Source organism: Neomonachus schauinslandi, chromosome 2 (assembly GCF_002201575.2).
Source record: "Neomonachus schauinslandi chromosome 2, ASM220157v2, whole genome shotgun sequence".
NCBI lineage: Eukaryota > Metazoa > Chordata > Mammalia > Carnivora > Phocidae > Neomonachus > Neomonachus schauinslandi.
In genome coordinates this window covers 60,957,871-60,978,820 of record NC_058404.1, presented here as the reverse complement: position 1 = coordinate 60,978,820, position 20,950 = coordinate 60,957,871, and the positions used below count along the sequence as shown (strand labels likewise).

General features: G+C 36.0%; 1 pseudogene; it reads right to left on the bottom strand.

Annotated features, from left to right (window-relative positions):
* Nucleotides 1-20,294: 20,294 nt before the first annotated feature.
* LOC110588565 lies at nt 20,295-20,694 on the bottom strand (annotated as a pseudogene).
* Between the last annotated feature and the right edge of the window lie 256 nt (nt 20,695-20,950).

Below are 20,950 nucleotides of genomic sequence, written 5' to 3'. Positions count from 1 at the left end.
TCCAATGCCAAAATCAATGCCAAAGACTTTCTTCTCTGTATTTTCTTCTAGGAGTTTTATGTTTTCAGGTCTTATGTTTAAGTTTTTGATCCACTTCTGGTTAATTTTTGTGAGTGATGTAAGACAAATGTCCAATTTCATTTTGCTATATGTTTATCCAGTTTTCCCAACACCGTTTATTGAAGAAAATGTCTTTTTCCCATTGGGTGTTTTGGTTCTCTTGTTGAATACTAGGTGACCATAAATGCAGGAATTTGATTCTGGGCTCTCTGTTTTGTTCTGTTGGTCTATGTGTCTATTTTAATGCCAGTACCATACTGTTTTAGTTACTATAGCTTTGTAGTATAGTTTAAAATCAGGAAGTGTGCTGTCTCCAGCTTTGTTTATCTTTCTCAGGATTGTTTTGGCTATTTGGAATCTCTTGTGGTTCCATACAACTTTTAGGATTGCTTTTTATTCTGTTTCTGTGGAGAGTGCCATTGGGATTTTGATAGGGATTACATTAAATCTGTAAATGGCTTTAGGAAGTATAAACATTTTAATAATATTCTTCTGATTCATGAAGAGAGGATGTCTTTCCATTTGTTCATGGCTTCCATTTCTTTCATCAAAGTTTTACAGATTTTATTATACAGATCTTTTACTTCCTTAGTTAAATATATTCCTATTTATTTTATTGTTTTTGATGCTATTATGAATGGGATAGTTTTTATTTCTTTTTGAGATGTTTTGTTATTAGAGTATAGAAATGCAACTATTTCCATATGTTGATTTTATATCATTCAACTTTACTGAATTCATTAGTTCCAATAGCATTTTGGGGACTCTTTGGGATTTTCTGGATAAGATCATTATCACCTACAAATAACAGCAATTTTACTTCTTCCTTTCAGATTTAGATGCCTTTTTATTTCTTTGTCTTGCCTAATTGCTCTGGCTAGGACTTTGAGTGCTATATTGAATAAGAGTGGTGAGAGTGGCCACCCTTGTCTTTTTTCTGATCTTAAAGGAATATTCTTTTCAATTTTTACTGTTGAATATAACATTACCTGTGAGTGTGTCACATGTGGCTTTTATTATGTTGAGGTATGTTCCTTTTATACCAAATCTGTTGAAGGTTTTTGTCATGAAAAGATGTATTTTATCAAGTGATTTTCTACATCTGTTGCAAAAATCATGTGATTTTTATCTTTCATTCTTTTAATGTGTCATATGCATTTATTACTTTTCATATGTTGAACCACCCTTGTATCACAGGGGTAAATCCCATTTGGTCATGGTGTATAATTCTTTAAATGAGTTCTTGAAATTCAGTTTGCTAATATTTTGTTGAAAATTTTTACATCTATGTTCATCAAGGTCATTGGTCCAAAGTTTCCTTTTCTGATAGTATCCTTATCTGGCTTGGATAGCAGGGCCATGTTATTCTCATAGAATAAGTTTGGAAATGTTCCCTCCTTTTCAATTTTTTTAGAAGAGTTTGAGAAGGGTTGTTGCTAATTCTTTACATGTTTGGTAGAATTCACCAGTAAAGCCATCTGGTTCTAGGGTTTCTGTGTGAGGTGGGTTCTGATTACTTATTTAATCTCTTTACTCATTATTGGTCTGTTTAGATTTTCTATTAAGCCCTGATTCATTCTTTCTGAATGCTTTTTCACTGCTTTTCTTGGAACTCAATGTCACCAAGACTATGACTTCCTGCTAACTTGCAGGGCAGGTGGTGTAATTAAATAAGCAATAGGCTAGGAACAAGGCAGATCAGGTTCTAGTTATGCTTTTTCCATTGTTGGCTGGAATACATTATTTAATCTCATGAAAACTTAGCTTTATAACTTATAAAATGATAGACTTGAGCAAAATTATCTTGACATGCTCTTATGAATATTAATACATTTTGAGGGGCACTTGGGTGACTCAGTCGGTTAAGCCTCTGCTTTTGGCTCAGGTCATGATCCCAGGATCCTGGGATTGAGCCCCAGATCAGGCTCCCTACTCAGCAGGGAGTCTGCTTCTCTTTCTCCCTCTGCCCCTCCCCCTGCTCACACACGTGTGCGCTCTCTCTCTTTTTCTCTCTCAAATAAATATCTTAAAAAATCAATATTAATACATTTTGAAACTATAGATCCTAGTAGACTGAGGTGACCAACTGATCAATATTCATATATCTGTCTGTTCTGTTTACATGCAAACTGTTGCATCAAGACATTGTAAGCATTCTAGTTTTCATCAAGGGGTGTGATAGGCCAAATGATGGGCCACAGTGATATCCACTTTCTAATTCCTGTTACTTTACATGGTAATGGGGTTGTAGAGATGTGATTAAGTTAAAGATATTGAGATGGAGAGATTATCCTGGGTTATCTAGTGTGCCTAATGTAATCACAAGGGTCCTTATAAAAAGGAGATAGGAGGATTAGAGTCCAAAAAAAACATGTGATACAGGTGATACATGGATACAGAGGTCAGGGTGATATGGCCAGGAGCCAAGGAATGTGGGCAGCTTCTAGAGGCTAGAGAAAGCAAGAAACAAATTCTCCTCTTAGAGCTTCTGGAAGGAAAGCATTCTTTGATTAAGGCCACATAAGACCCCATTTCAAACTTCTGACCTCCAGAACAGTAATGTAATAAATCTGTGTTTTTGTAAGTCACTGTGTTTGTGGTAATCTGTTAACAACAGTTATAGGAAACTAACACAAGGGAGCTAAGAGGTAACCCATTAGCAAGGAAACCTGGCAGTTTTAAACATATCTAAAAAAAATCTTGATTTTCCTCCCATTGAAACAGGAGTCTATGTCATCTTCTCTTACATCTGTGGTGAAAGTCATGACTTATTCTTACCTGCAAAATGCAGTAGAAGGGAAACTACATTAAGTCTGAGTCTAGGTTTTTAAGGCAATTAGCTGGACCTCTGCTTTGTGTTGGTACAATCACACTTGAAATCTTCAGCTATTTGTAAGAATTCCAACTACCCTGAGGCCATAATCCTGTGAAGAAGACATTACATCGAGATGAGAAGGCACTCTGGTCAACTCTACGGTTGAGCTCCAGCCAGCAACCATGTGAGTGAGCCATTCTCAACATCGACACAGTCAGACCTTCAGATAACCAGAGTGCCAGCCAACAGATGATTGAAACTGCATGAGAGACCCTAAGCAAGAGCTGCTCATATGAGCTTTCCCCAAATCCCTGATCCACAAAATCTTTAAACATATTAAATGTTTAAGTGACTGTGCTTTAACACAACTGGGGAATTAATAATATCAATAACGGAAAGATTGGCCAATAAACTGCCAAGAACATCTAGGTTGCTAAATGATAGTTGTGCATCAACAGCTCTATATTTCAGTTTTAAAGGATACATTACTAACCTCAGTGGATTTTATTACCAATAGCCAAATATTATGACTACTAAATCAGTAGCTCAAGCTTCTATTTTCTGCTTCAGCCTTTCATATCTAACAGGCCTCACCTCAAAGTAAGCCTGTTAAAAATTTTAATTCTTCTCATTTTCTTCCCTTTTCCAGAGACTCTACTCCATTCCATTTTTTTGTTAAGGGTACCTTTACTAAACCAATTGCTAAAACATGAAATCTAGGCACCGTCTCAACTCCTTTGTCTTTCCTAACATAATCAGTCACTAACCCAAGCTATTCTTCATGTTAACAATTCTCATTTGAGTCTCATTTCCTCTATTATTATTAACATGGCCTTTATTATGGACCTTAACATATCCTACTAATTCCGCTCTGACTTGATTTACTTTTTGGTTCAAAATTTACCAAATTTTATGGAGATGCAAAGAAAGAAATGGCTATGCAGCTGGTATCTGCACTGAGGAATAAGTAGTTCTGCAAATTGCCTATGTTCTCCAGTGTTACTGTGTGCTTGAAGTATCTGTGGTCAGCTGGGATGCTTAACAATAATGATGGTAGCCTGCATTAGAAGATCATAGAAAATGACACTAGCTTTTGAAGCACAGCCATTCCATCTTTAAAAAGTAACATCTTTGGGGTGCTTGGGTGGACCAGTTGGTTAAGGCTTGGACTCTTGATTTTGGCTCAGGTCATGATCTCAGGGTGGTGAGATTGAGCCCCATGTTGGGCTCTGTGCTTGGCATGGATCCTGCTTGATTCTCTCTCTCTGCCTCCCTCTGCCCCTCCCTCACTCATACTTGCTCCCTTTCTCTCTCTCTCTCTCTCTCTCTCTCAAAAAAAAAAATAAATAAGTAATAAAATAAAATTTAAAAAAAAAAGTAATATCTTTGACAAATCTGCTTTTTGGATTTCTACCAGGATATGATAGAGGGTGAATTATGACTCTTAGGTGACATTTGATCATGTGACCAGAGCTGCCCAGAATGAATCAAGTGGCTTCAGATACATCTAGCCACAGAGTCCTAAATAACAGGGACTATTTGATTAACTAGAATTGACATATCTGATGTCTAGCTTGAATAGTTACTTCAGACACAAGTAAATTTCAGGATAGAAATTTCTTGATTGGCCCTGTGGTTCAACTATGGACCCAGTGCAGTACCTGTCTCGACATGTACATATATGTCTGCAAAAACTTTAGGCCATCAGTAAAAAAAAGCCTCTTTTACAGAAAGTTCTGGTTGATAAGTGGCATATATTGAAAATGGTCTATTACCATACTATTCCATTTGGGATGATTATAAGGGACATTAACAAAGTAAATCTTCAAAGTGAAAAGATATTGGAAGATCTTGTTTTCTACTTTTCATGGAAATAGAGATGGTTGGATGCAAGGAACCAACAGTTATTCAGATAACCAAGGACTTGAAAGGACAGATAAGAAGATTAATAATAAAAATATAAAAAAACACAATGAATTGACCTTTCAGAATAGGTCCAGTTAATATGTGTGTCCCATAGGAATGCTTACCAAAGGGGCCTTACTTCAGAGAAGGCTGTTTATTATCCATAACTTTTCTGTATATTTCAGTCAACCTACTTTTCCTTGGCTCCTCATTGCATGATCATTTGTTCTCTCAAACTAAGTGACTACAGATAAGGACAAAAAACATACATGGACTCCATAATAAGGTCTTTGCTTCACCAAGGTTGACTTGGGCACTGCCAAATGCCCAGTTTGTCTCAGCTTCCAGTATGGCCATACTTTAGTGGAACTAGCCAGGTGCCTAATGATAAGTAAACTATACTAGATTCCTGCCAGAAAGCAAAAGGTAGTAATTTGTCCTCAATTAAGTTAACACATTCTGAACTTATATTTTATTCCTATGCCAATCAGGTCTCTTCCAGATGTGTATGTTCGACTTACTGTACATTATTATAGTATTACATGCAGCAATGCTTCTGAATAAGGAAATCACATCACAGTGATAAATGTTAGGCAATGGGAATAATAAGTATGATATTCTCCAGCCTTAATATGAACCTTAACATACAGAAATATATGACCTTGTAGAACAAAGTAATGGCTTATTTAGATACAGGTTGGTGGGCGCCTGGGTGGCTCAGTTGGTTAAGCGACTGCCTTCGGCTCAGGTCATGATCCTGGAGTCCCTGGATCAAGTCCCGCATCGGGCTCCCTGCTCAGCAGGGAGTCTGCTTCTCCCTCTGACCCTCCCCCCTCTCATGTGCTCTCTCTCATTCTTTCTCTCTCAAATAAATAAATAAAATCTTAAGAAAAATAATAATAATAAATAAATAAATAAATAAATAAATAAATAAATAAATAAATACAGGTTGGCACCATCTAGGAGACAATACTTTGTGAATTCAGGGTGTTGTCCCAGTATATTTTCTGGAAATCTAGAACCCACAGATCTGGAATCAAAGAGCCAGGCCAATGGGATGTTAAACTTTAACTTTTAAATTTATCTTAATAAGAAGGAAACAGAGTATAAAATTCCATTTCATTTAATCAGAATTTGAATGTCATTGTATAAAACTTCTTAGATGACATATAATCTTTATATCATCTACTTATTTTATGTCTTTTCTAAACTTCAAATCTGTACTCCAGCATTTTTTGTTTGTTTGGGTTTGGGTTTTTGGCTTTTTTTTAAAGATTTTATTTATTTATTTATTTATTTGAGAGAGAGCGAGAAAACACAAGCAGCAGGGAGGGCCAGAGAGAGAGGGAGAAGAGGCTCCCCACTGAGTAGGGAGCCCGAAGTGGGGATCAATCCAAGGACCCTGAGATCATGACCTGAGCTGAAGGCAGATGCTAAACTGACTGAGCCACCCAGGAGCTCCGGTTTTTGGCTTTCTATAGAAGGATGTATAAAGGTGCCGAGGTAATCAAGGGTGGACTCTTGGATATCACTGATTGATACTCAATACCATCCCCACTCTTCTAAGCTATCCCTTGTATTTCAAGGAGGTGAAGTCTAGAAACTATAATATCAGGACCCTTTTGATATTGAGCTTGAGTTACATTATATTTGTGGAGGCAATTGGGCAAAATTTGGGGGACATAAAAGAAAGGCAATGTTACTATGCTGCTGTTAGAATAGGATATATGGGCTTTGAGAGATAGCAAATACAAATTTTCACCTGTGGCTTGAAGCATTCTCCTGAGGATTCTCCACTTCAGAGCTGTAAGTGACTAATATTATTAGTGATGGTTACCTTGTCATCACTATAATTTGGAATTTCCTGAAAACTGCCTTAAACTTTGTTCTCCCATGTTACCAGTGGTTTGAAAGCCTATATAATTTCCAGTATTAAATACCTTCCCACCCAGAATACCTAGAGTGGCTTCTATTTTCATTGTTAAGTCCTACTAATAAAATGCGAAATAAAGTCAGTTAAGTTAAAGGATACATGACTGAGCGAATAGACACGTATCTACTTAAGAATTTCCTAACAGAATAACTGCATAATCATCTTAAAAAGATATCATCAGGATTCTACTAGACAATAACAAATTTTTGCCAAGCTCACTTTCCCTTGGCATAAGGTCACTAACTTCAAGACTAAATACACAAGTGTTTATTGTTTGGGTGCGTGGAATACTGCAGTGACTCTCTGGCTCTGCTCCAGGATAAACAGGTGCTCCTCAGTTTAGACTGAGATATTTTGAAAATATCTAAACTAAGTCCTCTGAACCACCAGGCAAATGAGATTGGAAACACATATTCCTTCAATAAAGTCATCTGATGGGACCACAGCCCTAATTGATGTTTTCATTGCACACTTCAAGATACAGTAGTCTCTCCTTATCTGTGGGAGATACATCCCATGACCCTCAGTGGATGCCTGAAACAGCAGATAGTACCAAATCCTGTGTATACTATGTTCTTACTATACATACATGCATACCTGTGATAAAGTTTAATTTATAAATTAGGTACAGTAAGAGTTTAACAACAGTAACTAATAACAAAATAGAGAAATTGCAACAATATACTATAATGAAAGTTATGTGAATGTGGGGTCTCTCTCTCTCTCAAAATGTCTTACACAGTATTTATCTTTCTTACGATGATGTGAAATGATAAAATGCCTATGTAATGAAATGAAATGAGGTAAATCATGTAGGCATTGTGGTGTAGTGTTAGGCTACTATTGACCTTCTGACAGTGGTCCAAAGGAGGATCATTTGCTTCTAGACCCTGGGTAACTGAAACCTTGGAAAGTAAAACTGCAGATAAGGGAAGACTACTGTACCTTGACACAGAGCTACCAGCTAAGTCACATCTGGGTTCCCAACACATAAAAACTATGAGAAAATAATCATTTTGTTGTTGTTGTTTGCTTATTTTAATTGGCTAGGGTGTGGGGTGTTTTTTTAATGAAGCAATACATAACTAATATAAAGTACTGGCAGGTTGAGTGGTACCATAACAAATACCTAAAATGTGGTAGTGGCTTTGGAATTGAACATGGAAGGAGTTTGGAAGAATTTTGAGGACTATGTTGGAAGAAGTCTAAGCTGCCTTCAACAGACTGTTCATAGAATTCTAGTCATTTAGGATAGTGTCCTTGAGGCCACAAAAGGAGGTAAGGAATATGTTATTGGAAACTGTAAGAAGAGAAATCTATCTGATATAATCAAAACGATTAGCAACACTACCGTGTGCACTAAAATATGAAGTAAAAATGTGCCCAATTACCTGGGTAATCTAGCAAAGGTGATTTCTAAGGAAAGTGTTAAATAGGACACTTGATTTCTTTGTGCTTTTTATAGTAAAATATGAAAATAAAAAACTTTTCCAAATGAAAAATATTGCCAGAATTAAGAATTGGCTTTGGAGCAAATGTTCAATATAGACCATTTCCAGGAACACATGGTCTAGAGATTAAGCTTAAGATGTAATTGTAAAGCTTTTGTTAAGATGTCAGAAAGGCCAAAGGTGGTGCCAAACCAAAGGTTCTTTCAGGAGATCAAGGGTGTGTATAACAGATCCTCTGAATTTAAAAAACAAAACAAAACAAAAAACATCTAAGAAGCAATGTTATACCACAGCAGTCTCAACAGGAGCCCAAAGTAGAGAAGAGCCTATCACGAAGAGACTTGTGGTTGTGTCTTTTGGCATCTAAATGAATAATCTTCAAAAAGTTATAGAAGGGCCACAATGATATTGAGAGAATTTTATTCACGATTTAAGAATAATATCTTTATATTATCTTTAAACAATAATACCTTTAACTGGAAGGAATAGAAACAGTACAAAATGAAAAGAGGTCTTCAGATCAATAAAATTCTACTAAAAGGAAGTATGCTCATAAAACTACTTATTTGAAAACCCATGCTAGTTTTTATGGAGGAGTGGGTAGTAAAGGGATGATTCAGAGCAAAAACCAGAGTCCGGTAGCATAGCCTGGGGCCAGGGAAAGCTATTTCCATTCTTGAAACCTAATCAAGCAATTTCCAGCATGTGCCACCCAGCTAGACTTCAGAATTACTATGAAGTGACTTTTTTTTTTTCTTTTTTGAGAGAGGGAGAAAAGGAAGAGGGAGGGGGAGGGACAGAGGGAGAGGAAGAGAGAGAATCCCAAGCAGGCTCCACACCCAGTGTGGAGCCCAACTCGGGGCTCGACCTCACAACCTTGAGATCATGACCTGAGCTGAAATCAGGAGTCAGACCCTTAACCAACTGAGCCACCCAAGTTCCCCATGAAGTGACTCCTTTATGCCTCCCATCTCCCCTCTCTTGTACAGGATTATCTACAAGTATCCTATACCTGTTTCTAGAGTGCAGTTCTCACTCTTTAGATCTAGGAAACTAAATAGACACATTCTTTGCCCCCACCCCCCCCACACACATGTAATGTTGGAACAGGTATAGGATACTTGTAGACAATCCTGTTCAAGAGAGGGGAGATGGGAGCCATAAAGGAGTCACTTCATACATTTTCTCATACTAGTATCTGATTACCAAATAGATTTTTTAAAGTAACTATGTATGGACTTATTAAATATAACTTTATTTTGTTAAATAATTAGCATGTTTTGTCACTCAGTGAGTGTATGTTTCTAAGCGAGAGATTAAGTCTGAATCAGATAAATTTTTATGTGAATAATTTTATGTGAACCATTCATTCAATGCTTTTTAAACAAAGCTATCTGCTTGCTGAGTTCTAAACTGTTTTATTCCTTATTTTATAAAACTTAATAAGGAGGTTATTTATATATGTAATATAACATATAATACAGTAGTAAATATAACATACATATATATTTGACCAAAGCTAAAACTTTGTTTCTATGACAAATTCCTTTATATTACACAGGCCATTCTAACACTACCAATCATCCTCATCCAAATATGTGTTTTCTCTCCTGTTCTGACATAATGTGGCCCACAGATCTAGACTCAAAAGAACTTCTTTGGGAATTTTATTTCTCCTTTCCATTGTAAATTAATCTCTGAAAATATAATTCAGAAGAAAGAAATAGAAACAAAAGAAAATATGTTAAATATTTGTCAAAGGTGTGCATTTCATGTGTTTGCAAGAGTGCTTGCAAACCAGCAGAAATCGATCACCTTCTGTAAAATCCCATCTGCCACCATTGTCCCATATACCAATATATTCATTTTTGTTATATGCGTCTTTATTTCAGTTTTGCCTTTTCCTTCTTACTGGGATCATAGATTGGTCACAATATGTGAATGTATAGATAGGAATGAAGCTCAAAATTTTGACTTGTTGGATAAAACCTTATAATCTACTCAGGTAGACACTGGGTGTTTTAGAAATTAGATGCTGAGAAATGTTCCATGAACTACTGTGGCAGTTCACACCTATTTCTTTCATTGCTTCTTGAGAAATCTCATTTCAGCATTACTTAATATCATTTCTATTAGTAGAATCTATCAGTTTGGCAATTCTTTATTGATACCTGCACCATCAGGAATAATTTTTGGTTATGAGGGATAGAGCAATGAACAAAAAAGAAAAAAAAATGTATGGGGAGAATTATTTATTAAATTTCACTGAAAAATTTAAAAAAATAAATTGTAATGAATGAGCGTGGTTATAGTTGAGCATGCGCATATAAAACATATACATATAGACATGCATGCATATATATGCATACATACATATTTTACTATGTTTGTTCAAATTTTAGTTTATGAAAAGGAGATAAAACTTTAAAGATTTCTAATCATCTCCTCAACATAAATGCTATGGTTGTATTTTTATTTCCTTTGTTCCTAATTACTGACTGAGCACTTGGGAGTACTCCTTGTTTGGCATTTTACCCTTTTCTGTGTGTAAGTGATGGAGAATTTTATTTTGACATCTTTATGATGTTTTCACATTAATGGACTTTTTTAAAAAGCTAATTCATCCTTGATTATGATGCATACTCACCCTGGAAGATGCCAGGGATTTTGTTAAATCTAACGACTGGCTAGATGAAGTATGCAAAGTTCATTTTTCTTTGTAGCAATTTCTGTACATTTATGGAAAAATCATTTGCTTCTCCTTATCAACATCTCTCTCTTCTCTCCATTGTGAAAGGCACAACGCTTTATCTCTGTCCTCTAGTTTCCGAGCCCATCCTGCAATGTGTATGTAATAAATGTTTTAGAGATAACTTCATTAAATTAAGATAAGGGCTGTCTAAAATATCGCCTTAGTTAGGAACATATTGGTTAAAAGTGATAGAATCTGAACTCAAACCAGCTTAAGTAAAAGGTGGAATTCATTTCCTGAGGGAATCTAAGCAACTGTGGAACAAACCACAGGAAATGCAGGACCTGGAACCAGAGACTTGAACCCCACCGGGGCTTCTCTTTTCTCTGCTTTACACTTTCCTGTCAGTTTCATTCTCTTTCTGAGGCAGAATAGCTCTTTTTTCTTCTCTCTCTTTTTTTAAACAAAGTTAGTTGTTTTTTGTTTTTTGTTGTTTTTTAATGTAGGACTTTGCAGATCTTTTCCCCTACATTTTATTATGAGTATTTTCAATCACAGAGAAAAGTTGAATTACAGAGTTAACATGCACATACCTACCACCTAGAGTCTATAATTCACAGTTGCTGGGTTTGCTTTATCACATTTCTATCTGTCCATCACTTTATTCATCAAATATTCCATCTTAAATATTTACACATTTCAAAATGTTACGAATATCAGTAAGTTGGATGGTTAGACATTCTTAGCTTGTTCACTATCCTGGAGGGAAAACATTCAATATTTTATCATTAAATATGTCATATATGACATTCATAAAATTGAGAAATTTTAATTTGTTTAGTTTAAAATTTTTTTTAATTTTTATTTTATTTTCAGTTTTTATTTTAATTCTAGTTAGTTAAGATACAGTGTTATATTAGTTTTAGTTTAGTATTAGTATTTAGTTTATATTAGTTTTACAGTGTTATATTAGTTTTGTGCAATAGAGCGATTCAACAATTACGTGCATCACCCAGTGCTCATCAAAACAGGTGCACTCCTTAATCCTCATCACCTATTTAACCCATCTTGCCACCAACCTCCCCTCCCCAGTTTGTTCTCTATAATTGTCTGTTTATTGATTTATCTCCTTTTTTTTCCCTTTGCTTATTTGTTTCTTAATTTCCACATATAAGTTAAATCATATGGTATTTGTCTTTCTCTGACTTATTTCACTTAGCATTATGCCCTCTAACTCCATCTGTGTCATTGCAAATGGAAAGATTTCATTCTTTTATATGGCTGGATGGTATTCCATTCCACTTATATACCACCTCTTCTTTATCCATTCATCTGTTGATGGACACTTTCTTCCATATCTTGGTTATTGTAAATAATGCTACTATAAATATAGGGGTGCATGTAACCTTTTACATTAGTGTTCTTGTATTATTTGGGTAAATACCCAGTAGTTCAATTGCTGGATCATAAGGTAGTTCTATTTTGAACTTTTTGAGGAACCTCTGTGCTGTTTTCCACAGTGGATGCTCTAATTTGCATTCCCACCAACAGTGCACAAGTGTTCCTTATTCTCCACATGCTCTCCAACACCTGTTGTTTCTTGTGTTGTTGACTTTAGGCATTCTGACCATGTAGTTTTGATTTGCATTTCCCTAATGATAAGTGATGATGAGCATCTTTGCATGTGTCTGTTGGCCATCTGGGTGTCTTCTTTGGAGAAATGTCTGTTCATGTTTTCTACCCATTTTTCAACAAGATTGTTTTTTGGCTGTTGAGTTTTATAATTTCTTTATATATTTTGGATACTAACCCCTTATCAGATATGTCATTTGTAAATATCTTCTTCCATTCCGTAGGTTGCCTTTTAGTATTGTTGATCATTTCCTTCACTGTGCAAAACCTTTTTATTTTGATGAAGTCCTAATAGTTCATTTTTGCTTGGGTTTCCCCTCACCTCAGGAGACATATCTAGAAAAATGTTGCTATGGCTGATGTCAAAGTAGTTACTGCCTATGTTCTCTTCTAGGATTTTTATGATTTCAGGTCTCACATTTAGGTTTTTAATCCATTTTGAGTTTATTTTTGTGTATGGTATAAGAAAATAGTCGAATTTCATTTTTTTGCATGTTGCTGTCCAGTTTTCCCAACACCATTTGTTGAAGATACACTTTTCCCATTGGATATTCTTTCCTGCTTTGTCAAAGATTAATTGGCTATATAATTGTGATTTATTTCTGGATTTTCTATTCTGCTCTATTGATCCATGTGTCTGTTTTTGTGCCAGTACCATACTCTTCTGATCACTAAAGTTTTGTAATATACTTACGTCTGGAGTTGTGATGCCTCTGGCTTTGCTTTTCTTTTTCAGGATTGTTTTGGCTATCCGGGGTCTTTTGTGGTTCCATAAAAATTTTAGGATTGTTTGTTCTAGTTGGTATTTTGATAGGGATTGCATTAAATGTGTAGATCCCTTTGGGTAGTACAGACATTTTAACAATGTTTGTTCTTCCAACCCATGAGCATGGGATGTCTTTCCATTTCTTTGTGTTGTCTTGAATTTCTTTCATCAGTGTTTTATAGTTTTTAGAGTACAGTCTTTCACCTCCTTGGTTAAGTTTATTCCTAGGTATTTTATTATTTTTGGTGCAATTATAACTGGGATTGTTTTATTAATTTCTCTTTCTGCTCTTTCATTATTAGTATGTAGAAATGTAACAGATTTCTGTACATTGATTTTGTATCCTGAGACTTTACTGAATTCATTTATCAGTTCTAGGAGTTTTTTGGTGGAGTCTTTTGGGTTTTCTATATATAGTATCATGTCATCTGCAGATAGTGAAAATTTTACTTCTTCCTTACTGATTTGGATGCCTTTTATTTCTTTTTCTTTTCTGATTGCTGAAGCTAAGACTTCCAGTACTATGTTAAATAACAGAGGTGAAAGAGGACATCCTTGTCTCGTTACAGACCATAGAAGAAAAGTTCTCAGTTTTTCTCCATTGAGGATTTTTTTTCATAGGTGGCCTTTATTATGTTGAGGTATGTTCCCTCTTACCTACCTTGTTGAGGGTTTTTATCTTGAATGGATGTTGTACTTTGTCAAACGCTTTTTCTGCATCTATTGAGATGTTCATATGTTTCTTATCCTTTCTTTTATTGATGTGATGTATCACATTGATTGATTTGTGATTATTGAACCACCCTAGAATTTTTGCATCCATGCTTATCAAGGAATTTGGCCTGTGGTTCTCCTATTTAGTGGTCCCTTTATCTGCTTTTGGTATCAGCATGATGCTGGCCTCATAGAATGAATTTGGAAGTTTTCCTTCCTTTTCTCTTCTTTGGAATAGTTTGAGAAGACTAAGTATTAACTCTTCTTTAAATATTAGGTAGAATTTGCCTGTAAAGCCAGTCTGGACTTTTGTTTGCTGGGAGTTTATTGATTACTGACTCAATTTCTTTGCTGGTTATGGGTCTGTTCAAATTTTCTATTTCTTCCTGTTTCAGTTTTGGTAGTTTGTGTGTTTCTAGGAATTTATCCATTTCTTCTAGGTTGTCCAATTAGTTGGCATATAGTTTTTAATAATATTCTCTTATAATTGTCTGTATTCCTGTGATGTTGTTCTCCTCTCTCATTTGTAATTTTATTTATTTGAGTCCCTTCTCTCTCTTTTTTTTTAAATAAGTCTTGCTGAAGGTTTATCAATTTTATTGATTTTTTTCTCAAAGAATCGGCTCCTGGTTTCATTGATCTGTTCTATTGTTTTTGGTTTTTTGGGAGGGAGTTTGTTCTGATTTTTAATTTCTATTATTTATTTCTGTTCTAATCTTTAGTATTCCCTTCTTTCTGCTAGTTTTAGATTTTGTTTGTTCTTTTTCTATCTCCTTTAGTTGCAAGGTTAAACTGTTTGAAATTTTTCTTCTTGAGGTAGGCCTATATTGCTACAAACTTCCCTTTTAGAACTGCTTTTGTTGCATCCCAGAGGTTTTGAACCATTGTGTTTTCATTTTCATTTTATTTCATGTACTTTTTTATTTTTCTAGTTCCTGGTTGACCATTCATTGTTTAGTAGCATGTTATTTAACCTCTATGTATTTGTGTTATTTCCAGATTTTTTTCCTGTGTTTGACTTATAGTTTCATAGCATTGTGTTCAGAAAAGATGCATGATTTTGATATTTTGAATTTGTTGAGACTTACTTTGTGGACTAATATGTGATGTATTCTGGTGCATGCTCTATGTACACTTGAAAAGAATGTGTATGCTGCTGTTTTAGGATGGAATATTCTGGATATATCTGTTAAATCCATCCGGTCTAGTGTGTCATTTAAAGTCATTCTTTCCTTACTGATTTTCTGTTTAGATGATCTGTCCATTGATGTAAGTGGGGTGTTAAATTCCCCTACTATTTTTGTACTATTACCAATTAATTCATTTTTATTTGTTATTAAATGTTTTATGTATTTGGGTGCTTCTATATTGTATGAATAAATATTTACAATTGTTATATCTTCTTGTTGGATTGTCCCCTTTATTATTATGTAGTGTCCTTCTTTGTTTCTTGTTACAGCCTTTGTTTTAAAGTCCATTTTGTCTGATATATCTACTGCTACTCTGGTTTTCTTTTGACATCCATTGGCATGACAGATATTTCTCCATCCCCTCACTTTCAATTTGCAGGTGTCTTTAGGTCTAAAATGAGTGTCTTGTAGGAAGCATATAGATGGTTCTTGCCTGTTTGTGGTTTTTCATTTTTTTTTTTTTTTTTTTAATCTATTCTATCACACTAACGTCTTTTGATTGGAGTACTTGGTCCATTTATGCCCAAAGTAATTATTGATAATTATGTATTATTGCCTTTTTATTACTTGTTTTGTGGTTGTTTCTGAAGATTTTCTCTGATCCTTACTTGTCCTCTTTTTAATGTTTTGCTGATTTTCCTTAATTACATATTTGGATTGCTTTCTTTTTATTATTTGCATATTTATTAGTGGTTTTTGATATATGGTTACCATTAGCTTTGTATATAACCTCTTCTGCATATATTGTATATTATGTTAATATCTCTATATTAAGTTGATGGTTGTTTAAGTTTGAACCCATTGTTGTCTCCTCTTCTCCCCACATTTAGGTACATGTTATTATATTTTATATCCTTCTTTTTTGTGAGTTCCTTGACTGTTTTTTACAGAAATATTCATTTTTACTGTTTTTCTGTTTCCTACCTCTATACTGTCACTTTTGGTCTCTCCTTTCCACTTAGAGTCCCTTTTGATGTCTCTTGCAGAGCTGGTTTAGTGGTCATGAACTCCTTAATTTTTGTCTGGAAAACTCTTTTTCTCTCCTATTCTGAATGATAGCCTTGCTGAATAGAGTATTCTTGGCTTTTCCCATTCAGCACTTTGAATATATCATGCCATTCCCTTCTGGCTTGCATAGATTCTGTTGAAAAATCTCTTGCTAGCCTTATAGGTTTTCCCTTGTAAGTTAATGACTTCTTTGATCTTGCTGCTTTTAAATTTTTTTTTTCCTTATCACTATATTTTGCCAATTTAACTACAATATGTCTTGGTGTGGGTCTGCTTTTATTGATTTTGTTGGGGGTTCTCAGTGTCTTCTAGATCTGGATATCTGTTTTCTCCCCCAATTTAGGGAAGTTTTCAGCCGTTATTATTTCAGATAAATTTTCTGCCTCCTTTTCTTTCTGTTCCTCTTCTGAGACTCCTATAATACAAATGTTAGTACATTTGATGGAGTCACTGAGTTCCCTAAGTCTGTTCTAGTTTTGCATGATTCTTTTCTCTCTCTTTTGTTCAACTTGATTTCTTTCCACTACTGTCTTCTAAGTCATTAATTCATTTTCTGCTTCTTCCATCCTGCTGTTCATTCCATCAAATATGTTTCTCATTTTGTTTACTGTGTCCTTTATCTCTGCTATGCTGTTCCTTATCTCTGTATTAATGGACTCACTGAGGTCCTCTCCTCTCTTCTCAAGTTCAGAGAGTATCCTTATGATCATTGCTTTAAGTTCTCCATCAGGCATATTACTTACATCTGTTTCACATAGATCTCTGGTTGTGGCCTTGTCCTCTTCTTTCATTTGGGATAAATTTCTCTGTCTCTTCATTTTTGTCTGCTTCTCTCTGTTTCTCTGTGTTAAGAAAGTCAACTGTGTCTTCTCTTGAAAGTAGTGATTTTATGAAAAAGAGGTCCTGGAGTGCCTTGCAGTACAGTGCCCCCTGTTCACCAGAACCTGATACTTCTGGAGAATATCCTATGTGTGTTGCTTATATCCTTATTTTGTGTCTGAGTTATGTTTCCTTTCAGTGCAGTTGTCTGCACTGACTCTCTGCTTGTTGTGGGCTGTGCTTGTTCTCTATGGTATTAGTGGGATCCAGGCAGGCTAGCTCCAGAGGGGGCATGCTGACAAAGGAACTTGGGAGCAGAGCAATAGTGTTAGCAAAATTTGCATTGGGTGACTAGTCCTAAGCCAGAGCCCCTGAGTTTCACACCCTGAAACAGGTGTGGTGGCTGGTGGCTGTGTGCCAGGATGGCCAGGGGCACAAGGCTGGGCACCATGTGGTAGTTGAGCCCAGCATTGTAACTAGGCATGATGCATGGTAGCAGCTGAGCACCTGGAACCTGGGCAGGGCACAGGCTTGGCTTTAACAAAATTTGCCCTGAACCCAGGGCAGAGGTTAGCAGGCTTGGAATGGTGAGTCCTCAGGAAGACTCATGGGTGTGGTACACTATTAACGGGTTAGCTAACAGCTCCCCAACGCAATCTAAAATCATCATAAACAGATCTGTATCCAGTTAGCCCCTTGTGTTGTGTAAACTGCCCTTTTTATGTTGCCTATCTGCGTAGGCTGCTGTCTCTTCAAGGGCAGTGACCCAGCTATCACTCACCCCTTAGCTCACCCAGCACTGAGTCAGATGACTTTTAAAACTCCAAATTCTGGGTGCCTGGGTGGCTCAGTTGTTTAAGCGACTGCCTTTGGCTCAGGTCATGATCCTGGAGTCCCGGGATCGAGTCCCGCATCGGGCTCCCTGCTCAGCAGGGAGTCTGCTTCTCCCTCTGACTCTCCCCCGCCTCATGCTTTCTCTCTATCATTATCTCTCTCAATAAATAAATAAAAATCTTTAAAAAAAACCCAAAAAACTCCAAGTCCCACTAGTTTTACAAACTAATGGAATTCAGCTCCTCTGGTTTTTAAAGCCAAAAGTTACAGGGGTTAGTCTGCCTCCTTTGAGCTCCCTGGTACAAGGGCCCATTTCTCTGCCTTCTCCATGCCAGCAGCTCCCTCCCTCCTGGGCGGCCTCCCTCACCTTTCTGACCCTTCTAACCTTTCCATGCAACTTCGTCTCTAGATTTAGTTGTGGAATTTTTTTCTGCCAGTCTTTGGATTACTTTCCACTTTATTGACTTGGATATGGATGATAACTAGTTGAAAACATAGGACTGGGTGCTCAGGGTTCTCCTACTCTGCCATTTTCCCAAGCTCCTTATTTCTTTTTTGTTTGTTTGTTTGTTTGTTTTTTCCTTAACTGAATCTGTCATTGAATGACTCATGGCCATCAATACTCCCTAAGTTGTCCAAGTTATAACTTTAGCTCTAAAGTGAGATTGAATAACTTTCTCAGGTCTAGTTTCAAAATATAAAATCTAAGGGCTATACTCTGTTGTGGCATAGGCCTTGCATATCCTGGAGCCAACAATTATCTACAGCAAGTGGACAGAGTAATATTATGATAACAGAGAGATGTTTGGTAACCACACAATTATGGGAAAATAATTGGCCGTGAGATAAAGGTGTGTACATTTGCATGCATACACTGGGGGGGCGGATGTCAGGTGAAATTATTTTCTAAGCAATTCCATAGATATCACCATAATAACTAACTCCAGCTTGACTTTGTGCTTTAATATTCAAATAATGGATTTTCAGCTTATCCTGAGATAAATTCTGTATCTATTATAATTTTAGCATTTGTTACTTTTCTTTTGATATGTAGTATTTAAAATCCATGAATTGCAAATTACAATATTTTCATGGTTAAATGCCTACATAGTTCCCATAGAAGCTGAGGATTTGTGTAGTGAGCAAACAGCCCTAGGTTTGATGCCAGCTTCCCATCTTATTGTGTGAGCTTGGGCAAATTACCTAGGCTCACCCTTTAAAATGGGGAAAATAAAAATAGTATCTACTTTTGGTTATTATGAGGATCAAACGAGACATAGCAAGTAAAATGAGGTTATTGTCAGGTTTAAACAAGATTAGTTCATATGCTTTATGCATTTTGACTTTTTAAAAATAGGCAAAAAAGAAATAATTTAATTGTTCTTCAAGGAGCTGCATTCTGTTTTCTGACATTGAGCCAGTCATTCACATTATTTAGAAATAGTTAAACAGATTCTCCAAATAACTTTGGTTAGATACTTGGCTATTAGATTTATAGAAGAACAATCTATAATCCCAAGGACAAGTTCAAATTTTTCAGCCCTAAATTACATATTATTCTAACCAAAATTTGAGCAAAAATGTTGATTTCTTCAATAATGCTAGCAGTAAACTGTTGCCATTCTTCATCCTAAATCTAAAAGTTGTTTTAGAAATAATTTCTGAAATAATATTTTTTCTATTACAACTACCAGTGTGTTGATTTAAATATATGTTTCCAAGGATCTTATCTTCCTCTCAACCACAGTTTTGCACTGTTGAGAATGACAGTGTTCATTTCCATGGTCATTGTTTTTCCGACTTCCATTGATTTTCTGCTTTCAATATAATTTCTGGAGAAAGATGACTGTATCTTTAACTATGTTTACACATTTCTGAAATAAAGCTTATCTTCCCCTAACAGCATTCTTTCACTCCCCTTTGTTTATATTTCAAATGATTAATTACCGAGTTCTTTCAGATTTACTCTGGGAAACACCTAGGCCTGTCTTTGACTCCAAAATGCAGTGACTTAATAATAAGTCATTTTTAGCTTGTAGATCTATGAGTTGGCTACGACTGCTGGGCTCTCGTTTCTCCTCTCCCATGTGTTTTTCCTTTCTAGGACCTAGGCTAAAGAAATAATTATTACTGGGGACATGCTATTCTCATTTTAGAAGGCAACAAAACAAAACAAAACAAAACAAAAAAACAATAGGACAAGGGAAAACACACAATTACATTTAAAGCTTCTGCTTGAACATGACATAATTCAAGTCTAATTATGTTTCACTGGTCAAGGTCTGTCACATGACCAAGCACAAAGACAGATATAGAAGTATTACCTATCTAGAGAGAGATACTTTGCTTCTTATGGCAAAGAGTATAGATGTATAATTCTTTTACAGGGAAGGGACTGAATTTTAGGGAACAATATTAAAATCCCCCCCTTTTTTTTTTTTTTGCAGTTTTATACCTTTATTTGACAATCAGCGATTAGTTCTCATCTACATTAACTGTCTGTAGATTTTTTAAAGTGGTGACAGGTACATAGGTAACCAGTGCGTAGAGTTTGTTTGGTGAATCTTCATCCTCCTTATGTTTTCTGGACAACCGCACACAGATACGGTATGGAATGTTCCTTATTCCTTTGGCCCAGACAGCTTTGCCTCGTGTCAATGCGCACATCTGGAATTCCCATCTTCTTCATGGCAAATTTCCGGATCTCTTTGAGTGCCTGAGGGGCACGCTTCTTGAAATCCACTCAATGGATGCGCTTGTGAATGTTGACGGTGTATTCTTTGGTCACTACCTCATTGATGGCAAAACGGCCGTTCTTCTCACCACCCTTCTTCGCGGGAGCCATTCTGCCCGGCCCTGGTGGGAAAGGAAGAGCACGAGGTATTGTGGAGAGGGAAAGCAGCGTCACAAATACCTCCCCCATGTTTTTTGTTTGTTAGCTTTGGCTCCACAAGGTTTACAGACAAATTCAAGCTTCTTAATGCAAAATGTAAGATCTTGAAAAAAATCTGTTCCCTAACACTCTCATAGTCTCCTACTTGGCCCTGTATTCTTGTTTTTCAAGAAGCATGGTATCCTAGAAGTCAAGTGAAGAAAGAGTATTAAAGGACAAATACGTTGAGCCAAATGCT